This window comes from Phalacrocorax aristotelis, chromosome 15 (genome assembly GCF_949628215.1).
Source record: "Phalacrocorax aristotelis chromosome 15, bGulAri2.1, whole genome shotgun sequence".
NCBI lineage: Eukaryota > Metazoa > Chordata > Aves > Suliformes > Phalacrocoracidae > Phalacrocorax > Phalacrocorax aristotelis.
Window position 1 is genome coordinate 15,132,492 of NC_134290.1, and position 10,246 is coordinate 15,142,737.

Sequence of the window (10,246 nt, forward strand, 5' to 3'; positions counted from 1 at the left end):
TCCTCTCACAGGCAAAAGCAGAAAATACTTTGTTAGTGCTTGTTTTGGTTGAGAGAATGATCAACTTGTAGTCCAATAAATAATGTATGTTACTGCCCCAAGGAATGACACAATCTTGATCGTTGCAAAGTCATATATTTGTCAGGGAAGTCCAGAACTAAGGTTGTCCAAGGAATCGTAATTCAGTCTTCCTCTGTGTGCATTATGGAAGTCCTGAGCTCTGTCCCTACATACTTTTTTCCCTAATACCTTTGAGAGATTCTGTGTTCTTGATCTTTTCCCTTTGCAACTCATTTTTAGTTGGTTAGTTCATACTCCAGATGAGCACAGACAGCATGATGGGCCAGGGGGGAGGCAGGAGGGATAATGTAAGTCTTTGCGGGGAGTAACCTACAGTTTGGACGTCATATTTTAAAAGTGCGGTACAGAGTACAGATGTTAGGGGTTGTATTAGCTCGGTCTGCAGGGAACTACATCCTGTATTGGATGAAATGGTTTGACCTCTTCTATTGAAATGCTAATGTTTGACCATTTCCTCCAGCAAAGTGAGTCTCATTATTCCTCATTGTAGCCTACATTTACCCTTCCTCCAGTCTAAGCCACCCTGACCCCAGAGTTTCTGCTTTTCAAATATGCACTTAAAATTTGTCTGCTATGTGATCGTTTTATGAGGTGATATCATGAAGTATAAGTATGTGTTCCAGCTGCGTTAGTGACCCTGCCTATAAACCAAGGAGGTTGGCTAAGCGCACTCTTGCCCTCCCGCTTAACGTGACTCAAGACAAGAAGATGCACTGATCCAGAGTGCAAAAGTGAGAGAGAGTGAAAAAGCCAGGTTAGACCCTGGAAAAAGGAAGCTCTAAGTGAAACTGACTTTTTATCTCTTTGTGTCTTCATGTTGACACTACATTAGGCAGGCTGAGATCAGATATCCCCAGAGGCCCAAATCCAATTTTGAATCAAATGTAAAAGACCAGCTTGTAAAGGCCAAGAATGAATTGGTTCTGCCAGAAGAAAAATTAGCACAGAAACAAGCTTATTTCCAGAGAATCTAGTGAAATAACTACTGATGCCTTAATAGGGACTTTCCTCGTCTGATTTTTTTTTTTTAAAACTTAGTGAAAGTTCAGGCTTTGAAATGACCAGTCTGTATCAGCAACACATCCATCTCCAGCTTCGTTGCATGCTTTAATCTGTAGTCAAGATTACTTTAGTTAGCACTGAGATGGGCTGCCCCTTTTACTCTCTGTGTCTGTTTTAACACTAATCCCTGAAAAAATACTTACAAAAGCTAAACAGATATGTGTCTGTCCTACTTGCTCCCATTTACGTCTGTGAGGAGCTGCAGAGATTTTGTGCCGCTTAGCTGTCATGCTATTTCTTAGTGCCAAGTTCTCATATTGCTGCAGTTCTAGGCCATTTGCTGTTGCAGGAGAAGATTTAGGTCAGTGGTTTTTTCAACCTTTTTTGATTTGTGGCCCCCTAAAAAAATTTTCCAGCAGTAGTGCAGACTCCTTTAGGAATTTCACATATGTACATTGCTGTCTGGCACATATGAATTCGCTTTTTCTCAATCACTTTTTTGCAGACTCTTTAGGAGTTTTCCATGGGCTTGCCAGGCTCTGCAGACCATAAGCTGGAAACCAATGATTTAGGTGAGCTCTTGAACCATTACTCCTCCATGTAGACATGGCTGTAAAAGATGAGAATGCCGTAAAATGAGTAACAACAAGGTCAATGTTTTGGGGACATTGTGACTTTCAGTACTTTACAGTCCGTCAAACCCGAATGCAGGGTGTTTAAGCAACCAATGTTCACATATGAAAAAATACATGGTGACAGCATACCAACACCCACGTTGTCCCACTGTCTCAGTGGCTTTGGATGCTGAGCTGTAGGTGTTCCAATGCCCCCATAAATCACAACTGGTTGCCTCCAGAGTTTTAGCTATCACATGATATATGCTTTTTGGCTTCTCTGAGCCTAGCCCAAATAAAGGTCTACAGTATGATTTCTTTAGATTGAGATCAGGCTTAGAAGGAAATGTGGGATAAAGTCCATGCATAAATCAGCTTTCTCCCTGCATTGCTTTATGCACCATACTGTGAGAACTGGTGCTTCTTTAGAACCCATCAAACCCTCTCTCCTGGCTGAGAGACTGCTATTAGTAACCAATACCATCCTTACCACAGTAGGCTGAGCTCCTTAGCTCCCCTAGCCCCACTATTTATACTGCGTCTTCTCCCACTTACCACTTTGCTGTTGGTGAACTGGAGGAGAACAACATCCATCGGCTTAGAAGTGAGGAAAGACTGGTGTTAGTTATTTGCACTGCTATAGCCCCTGCATGCTGTAACTATTGACCGGGTCTCTACTACATGAGGTTCAGCGCATGGGTGAAACAGGATCTACCAAGTAAACAGGGTCTACATGCCAAAGATCACCCAAGCCAAGCATGCGACAGGAGATAACAAGTGGATATCAGGGATAGGCAGATGGAACAGTACAAACAAATAAGATAAGATTAAGTTAGTGCATAAGCCTATGGTCTTGGCATGCCATCTAGTCACCTGGTGACAGGTGCTTTTGAAGGTATCACAGGAAAAAAAAATCTTTGAAAGATGATGATTAACTTCTTTCCATAGCTGTTACAGAACGTTCCCATAATGGAGGAATGGCAGTTTGGAGAGGAAAAAAGCATATGGTAGTTGTTGAAAAAGGTAACAAAGAGGTGATGCGGACTGGCAATGTGGCTAACCAGAGGTGAGCTCTGACTCCTAAAAGTGAATTTAAGATGACAGGCTGGATGGACAGGTCAAAACAGGTCATGGAAATGAATCAAATAGCTTTTTCCTTGCTGCAATAGAGAATGGTGAATCAAAGGAGCAATGTAAATAGAAAGCGATACGGTCAAAGCAGGGCACTCGCTAGGAAAAAGAATGGGACAAGACATCAAATGACAAAAACAGAGGAGAGAAGAATGCAGCAGTGGAGATGCAAAAGTAAAGAGAACCTAGTTAAGCGTTCCAGCTGCATCATGGAAAGAAAAGACTATATATTGGGTTTAAATACAGGAAGAAACTCTAAATGTGGACAGTTTTGACCAGGAGGGCCCAGAACGAGGTCCAAGTTGAAGATGACATCTGACTTGCATTTCCTCTTCCTTGCCTTTACTTGGCATCTGTTGTAAACCTACTGTTCCCTAGCCTGAGACTGAGCTCAAGGTCATTGTTTTGATTCTACTCTTATCCCTCCTGCCAAGAGTTTTATAGAGCTTGGTGTTCTTTATAATGAAAGTATAGTGCCCATCAGCCGATACTTCCAGATTTTCAATTTTCTTTTTGGCCTCCTAAGGCTTTAATATGAAACCTTCCATCTCACTGTCCATCAGAGCTACTGCTCCTGAATTATGGCGATTTTGTCTTAATATCCACAGCAGGGATTTTTAATAAATCAAATAAAAAAATGCTGCCCCATCCCCCAGGGTTGATGGATCTGACTCCCTGACAATAATAAGCCATACAAGATGTTATGGGACCTTTTGTTTTTGGACAGGATGTAGAAGACAGACTCTTCCCTTTCTCAGAAGGCAATTCAGTGTAAACCATGTTAGTGTGCGCACCTGCATCTCCAAAGGTAATGCAAAATAAAAATAACAATGTGCCTCTAGAATATGGCATTGAGAGAAGGCAAGGAATGAGAGAAAATGTTCCATTAATCCCAGTGTCTAGGCTGAAGATGATGCAATTTAGGCACGCTATCATTTACAAAACAATGACTAGACTTCCAGGTACGTACTGCAGGTGACATCTAATTGTTATCTACTTGTCTCTGGTTCAGTGCCCACACCAGTCAGTTTGTAGATCGTTACACTGTACAGTATGTAAAGTAAAAATATATCTCATTAAACATCCTGACTGTATGTTGCTTAGCCTGCTGCTCTATCTGACTGTGATTTGAAGACCTACCTTGGCAGCTTGGGAGGAGAAACTGTACTCAGCCCATTGTTCCCATTTCCTTCGGTTACATTTTCTGCCTCTATATTCCCTTTCTCCATATCCAGTTTGAAAGGGGATTTGTCTCTCTTGTACCAGGGACAGTATTTCCCGGGGTGGTTTTACAGCAAACATACAAGCCGCTACAGAGATCTTCAGCTGAGAGGGGACCTGCAAGGCAGAGTACCTGGCTGGGTGAGCTGCTTCCCCCTGAACTCCACCAACGTGTGCTCTCCTTCCCCCAAAAGAACTGAAAACTTTCCCCATCTGCTTTCCAGGAGGAAGACTAGGAAAGCCTTCCCTCTGGAGCCCCCACTACAGCTCCCTACATGGGCACAGAAATCACTCGCAGCGTTCAAGTTTCATGAATTCATTGTGCTTCCACAGCAATTCAAAGTTTTGCTAGTCTAGACGAGGGATCATATTTTGAGATGATGTAAAGCTGCTGATCAGTGACTGCAGTGGTACTCCGCAGGTTTGTGCAGCTCAGAATTTCGTGAGGTGATTTTTTTGGAATAACGAGAATCTCTCTGCATCTCAGTACAGAGTAAACAGACATCCCTGGATCTGAGATTGCCCTAATAACGGATTAATATAATATTTAGGGTTTTTTTTTCTCTTTTCATTCTGACAATGCCCACACTTATATGATGTTACGGATTAATTATGTTGGGTTTTGCTGCTAGCGCTGGCTTCTGTTGCTAATCTCAAAGTAAGAAAAGTGAACTTGCGTTTCAAAATGAGAAGACAAAGCAAGTATATATTAGGGATTTTGCCTTTTACTATTGGAGTCCTATAGAAGCTTTCTACTTAAATAATTACCCAGCAGAGATTTTACTGTCAAGTAGAAGATAACCAGGCGCTCTTTCAGCACTATTTCGAATGCAGTAGGTGAAGGATCCAGAATAGCTGGACTGTGATTATTTTAACTTCTGTGTAGATAAAAGAAAAACTGGAGCAGTGAAATGTGGAAAAGGTGTATATATGATTATATTACTTCTCAACAATTTTCTTTTTCTCATGCTCCTTTGTCTGGAAACAGTGATTAGATTGATTTTTCTCATGTAGTAAACAGACTTCCCTAAGTGTAAAGTGGTTGCTCGTTCAAAGCAAGGTTTCTGTTTTAAGTGATAGATCTCTATTTTCTGAGCCAGTGAAACTTCTCCTCCACTGTAATGACATTTGCAGACATCCTACTTGGGGCTGACATTCCCTGCAGACCTGTAGAAAACCTGATGACACTCCTGACCATCTTTTCTGTGTCGTTTTAGTTCTTGTGTCCAGGCTTCTGCCCTTATTTATAAGCTGGTTGAAGCTACGTACAGCTGTCACTGCATTTGTAACTTCTTTCCTCCCCAAGGTCTCTTTCTTTCAAAGGCTGAGATGGATGTATTTCTCCACTCAGCCACTCTTAAAGCTCTGTTCCGAGGGATGAATCCTATCTGAACTTGGCAGAGACTCTGCATGACATCAATTGTAGGACCGGTCGGCACTGTTTCTGGCTTCAGGAGAGACTCACAAGTGAACAGCTGAGAAATTTCACTCTAAACAGTGGTGCCTTTGGATCAGGCTGGAGGGGTGCCTCACTCACAAGGTGCAGTAAAACGTACAGGCTGGACAGTTGTTATGTCCTTGATGTGGATAATTTATACATTTTGTCTTTCCAGTGGTGTTAATTTGGCACCCCCTGGAGGAAATATATTTGAAAAAAACTTAAAGGAAGGAAATCTTTTTAAAACCCCTTTTGATGCAATCAACTCTTTAACTACACTGTATATTTTCCCAGTTATCATTGGAGAGGGAGTCTTTGCAGAAATATTAATGTAATTTTTCTGTAGGCAGTTTTTCATCCTGAGATAATACATGCAATTTTTTTTCTTCCTCAGACTAAACATGTCAATCTAAGGCTGTGACTGGGGAAGTGCTAGAGATTTTCTCCAACATCATGAATTAAACGATCAAAAAGAAAACTTGGAATGTCACCTATAAATGACAAGAAGAACCGTTAAAGGGGGCCGTTTGCGTCCGGTCCAAGAGATGTACGAAGCGATATACATCCTTGCCCTCATGGCTAGGGTGGGCTCATGGCAGGTAAAATGGGGGAAGACCTTACTGTAGGGCTGTGCCTGGATTTACAAGACAAAACAAACCCACCTCTTAGAAAACCTAAGGCTATTAGAAATACTTCCATTCTGCTAATCAAGTAGAATTGCTTTCTTTGTTAGACAGGAACGACCATCTGCTGGGATTAAAAGCTAGCTGCAGAGTTTGATGCTCAGAAACAAAAAAAAAAATGCCAAAGGCAAAAATCTAAACCACTTTGCCCCTCCAGGCTGCAAGAAAAGAATGATGTAAATAATGCCAAACTGGATATTTACACAGCTTTAAAATTCTATTTGAATGTAACAAAATAATTGGATGTTAGTGATTTAAAAAAAAACAACAAGGTTTTTAATAATTATTGTTTGTTATCTGCCTTCGGGACATACCTGGCTGCATTTACAAAGGGGTTCCAAAGAGAACTGGGCATGTTGTCTGTCAGTGCTGCATCCAGTTAAGCTAACCTGTGAAGTGTGAACAAAAATTGCATTACTTTTGATCTACGTTTGTCAGCCGGGCACAGAGCGGCGTCTTCATTGCTCCTTCTGCCCCAGCAGCAAAGCTCAGTCATGGTCCCTGCTGAAAGGAACTTCTTCCTGGGAACTGCATTCTTTCATTAGCTCCTGTGTGCGTGATTTTTGTGTGTTGGTTTTGTTTGTTTTCCCGGACGGCCCTCTGAATTTCCCAGGAAGTCCTTCCTTTTGACATACTTAAAGTCATTGCTGCTTAACCTTGTAACTCGTGGGTAATTCAAAGGCTTTGTAGTGGACTAATAAGGAGAGTGACAACACAGGAACTGCCGTGCTGGTTTCCCCTAGATTAAAAGTTTCCCAAACACCAGCAGCGGTCAGTAATGGATGTCTGGATAAACAGCATAAGAAAAAGGACATAAATGATCCATTTCCTGTTCCCTTCTCATATGATGTCTCTGGCTGTCTTCCTTTCTCTACCACATAATAAGGAGGAGATCTGGGGCTGGCTACCTGACTCGGAAAAGCCTTCATGTTAATAGTGCATTCTCATTTACAGCATGGCAGGAACATAGTTTATCTGCAGGACTGGGCTATCAGTATTTGGAAGAATGCTTGACTAAAAGGCCGTCCTTGGTATGTTTTCTTTTGCACTGCAAAGTTGTTTTTCATTCCCCACAGGCAGCCAGCAGCAGGAAACCACAACTGAAGATGGCTGCATGATAACATTTCTCTTGCTGGCTTAGGATGATCTTGAAATACTTTATTTCCCATGCAGAACACAAATTATTAGTTTAATCATGAAACATGTTTTCCACATTGCATTTGCCAGAGCCAACATTAAGAATTTAATGTTACTTTCACCAGAGGTGAAAAAAATTGCAGAGAAAATTAAACAGCATCAGTCTTTCTGAACGTTGTCTATCACAGGGTGATAGAGAGCTCCAGACATTAATGGAGTACACATGAATTTGAAATTTTACAGGAGGATTTGAGTAGCTGCCTTCAGGTCATTTTCAATGACCTGAGTTCAGGAACTCCTAAATTTCTTTTGCTAGAACCAGTATTAGAGATGGCAGTTTCTGGCTTGTACCCATCTGTGCATCGTGGAGTATTTTGAAACTGCTGATATGGGTATTGCTATGAGTGGGGAAAAGAGAAATAATATTCGTAGCTTCTTTTACTCCTGAATCTATGTATACCTACACAATTCAGAGCCTGAAAACTAATTTCATCTAGAATGACCTGGATTCTAGAACGAAAGAAGAGGGGGTGTGTGTATGTGTGTGTGTATATATATATATATATAGCTAAAGAACTATTAACTGATGGAACAGATGGGAAAGAGTGACTCTAGAAAAAGATCCTGTCCGTTCTGCCCAGCTCAGGAGGGTGACAAGTACAAAATGGGGCTGTTGAGGGATGTCTTACTTGGAATGTCATATAAAACTACCCTGAGATGGGAAGGAAGAGCCACCAGTGTACGCCGAAAGCAGTTACAGCAGTCTGCTGTTCAACTGCACATAGCAGCAGATCAGTACATCTCTAATTATTATTTGTCTGGCTGGCTAAGCAGCGCAGCATTTAAAACCTAATTTGTTGTATAATTTAATTTTAATTGAGTCTCCTATCCACACAGGACTCGTTAAGCTAGCTGTATGTTTCACTTGCTGTCTTTTTACATGGATACTATGGGAGAGACGCAAGAGCTGAACCAATCGTTTGCTTGCACTGTGCTATCGCCGAGGCGCAGTAATTCCTTGGTGTGATTGCAGAGAGATCTCTTGGCAGGAGTATTTGGAAAATATGTTTTCTCAATGCCACAGTATAACAAAACAACTTCCTCCCTCAGCTAATGCTACGGTTTACACAAAAGATTTCGTTGTTGGGCTTTTAGTTGCATCTCCCATGTGCTGGTGTTTTCCTCTGCCGCTCAGAGATAACAATTACTAGTCACTGTGAGCAGTAATAAAAATGAAGCACCATGACAATGCCTTTGAGTGATTGTAACTTCCACTGATGTGCCTCTCTTCAAATGTATAAGAGGCACTAGTCCTCAGTGAGGACAAAGTTGAAAATAAGCAGGGTATTTTACAGACAAAACCTTTTGGAGCAATGCAGACTGTCAGGCCTCAAAGAACCATTTTTTGCTAGTGTTATTACTAAGGGAAGAGTTATAGACTAAGGTTAATAACACAAAGCTCTTAAGTACGTGCATCAATTTTGACTTACATGCGTGCTAACGTTTTCTCCTGAACTGGGGCCCATGCGATTGAGAAGTGTGAAGCACTACTGTGCATTAGGTATCAGTTAAAACTGCAGATCCAAAAACTTTTGTATTTGAATATTTTTACTTGTATCAGTAGTCCCATGCAGCTCTCTTGCACAGGCTGGTATTGCTGTGAGATTCATGTGGCCAAGGGGATCCATGGGGTTTCCAGGAAAGGTTAGGATAAAACCAAAATCTGAGAGCTCAGGCCTGTGAACCAAGTAGGATCATCAAAGCAAAGAATTGCAAATGGGCTGGTTTTCAGTGTTTTTTTTTTTTCCTCTGTTTTCATGCCTTCTGATTTAATCCAAACTTCAAAATCATTTGAGGGAAGGGAAAAAATAAAAGAGGTTTACTGTCTCTGTACACGTTATGTGACTAATTTAAGAAGCTAACCAGCAACCAGCAGGGAGATCTGGGATAGCTCAGCTGCTTCCTCCTCTGTTTTGATAAACATGAAACTGTTCAAGTCCTTCAGAGGAATGTGATAAAGGAATTCACAACTATAAGGTTGCTACTGATGTTGTGCAAAAGGACTACAATTTGTTTGCTCAGGAAGCCACTTTATATGCGGTGCTAATTGGCCTAAAAATATTAAGGTACAAACATCCCAGGAAAAAAAAATAAACCAATATAGAGAAACAAGCAGATCAACAAGTGGATAGTAGCAATAATGTTTTACACAAAGTGGGAAGGGACCACCAAATTTCAAGTACCAGCTTTCCTGATAGCCTTTGGGGAGCCTGGTTATGTTAGTTAATTTGTGTTAGGTTGCGGAATCCTTCAAGGGTCAGGTCGAAGGAAGAAAGGCTGACGCACAAGAAATCTTTCAGCAGACCATGAGGAAGAAGCTCCAACTATTTGGCCGGGTGTGGCAGAGGAAAGGCAGCTGCCGGCTGCGAGGCCAGTGGGTGATAGCAGCATGGAGCTGGGACAGAGGGTGGGGAGACATGGTGCCGCTCCGCGGGACCCCAGACCGGCCTGAGGCGGGAGCAGGATGTAAGCGAGCAAGGGGGTGATTTGGTTTTGGCCATTTTTAGCTCTCTGAGGTGGCTCCCAGTGAATGGAGAAGGTGGGAAGACAAAGCCAGGATCTGGGAAAACGAGGATGAGCATGGTGGCCCCACAGAGGCTGGGTTAGCACAGTGGTGTGGGGAGCCTGGGCTCTGCCAGTGCAGGGACACGGGAGAGGAGATGGGGCTGCCATTGGGGAACTGATGAGACCTTCCACTTGCTGTTTTGTTTGGGGGGTTTTGTTGCTGTTTTGCATGGGCTTTTTAAAGCTAGATTCCAACTACTGTAAAAGACTGCATTGAAACGAGGTGGTCGGTGGGGCAACAAACGGCAAAGTGACGATTCTTAAGGAGCATAAGGCACTGCTACTTGCTTTTGTCCCCAATAACCGCAGGTTTT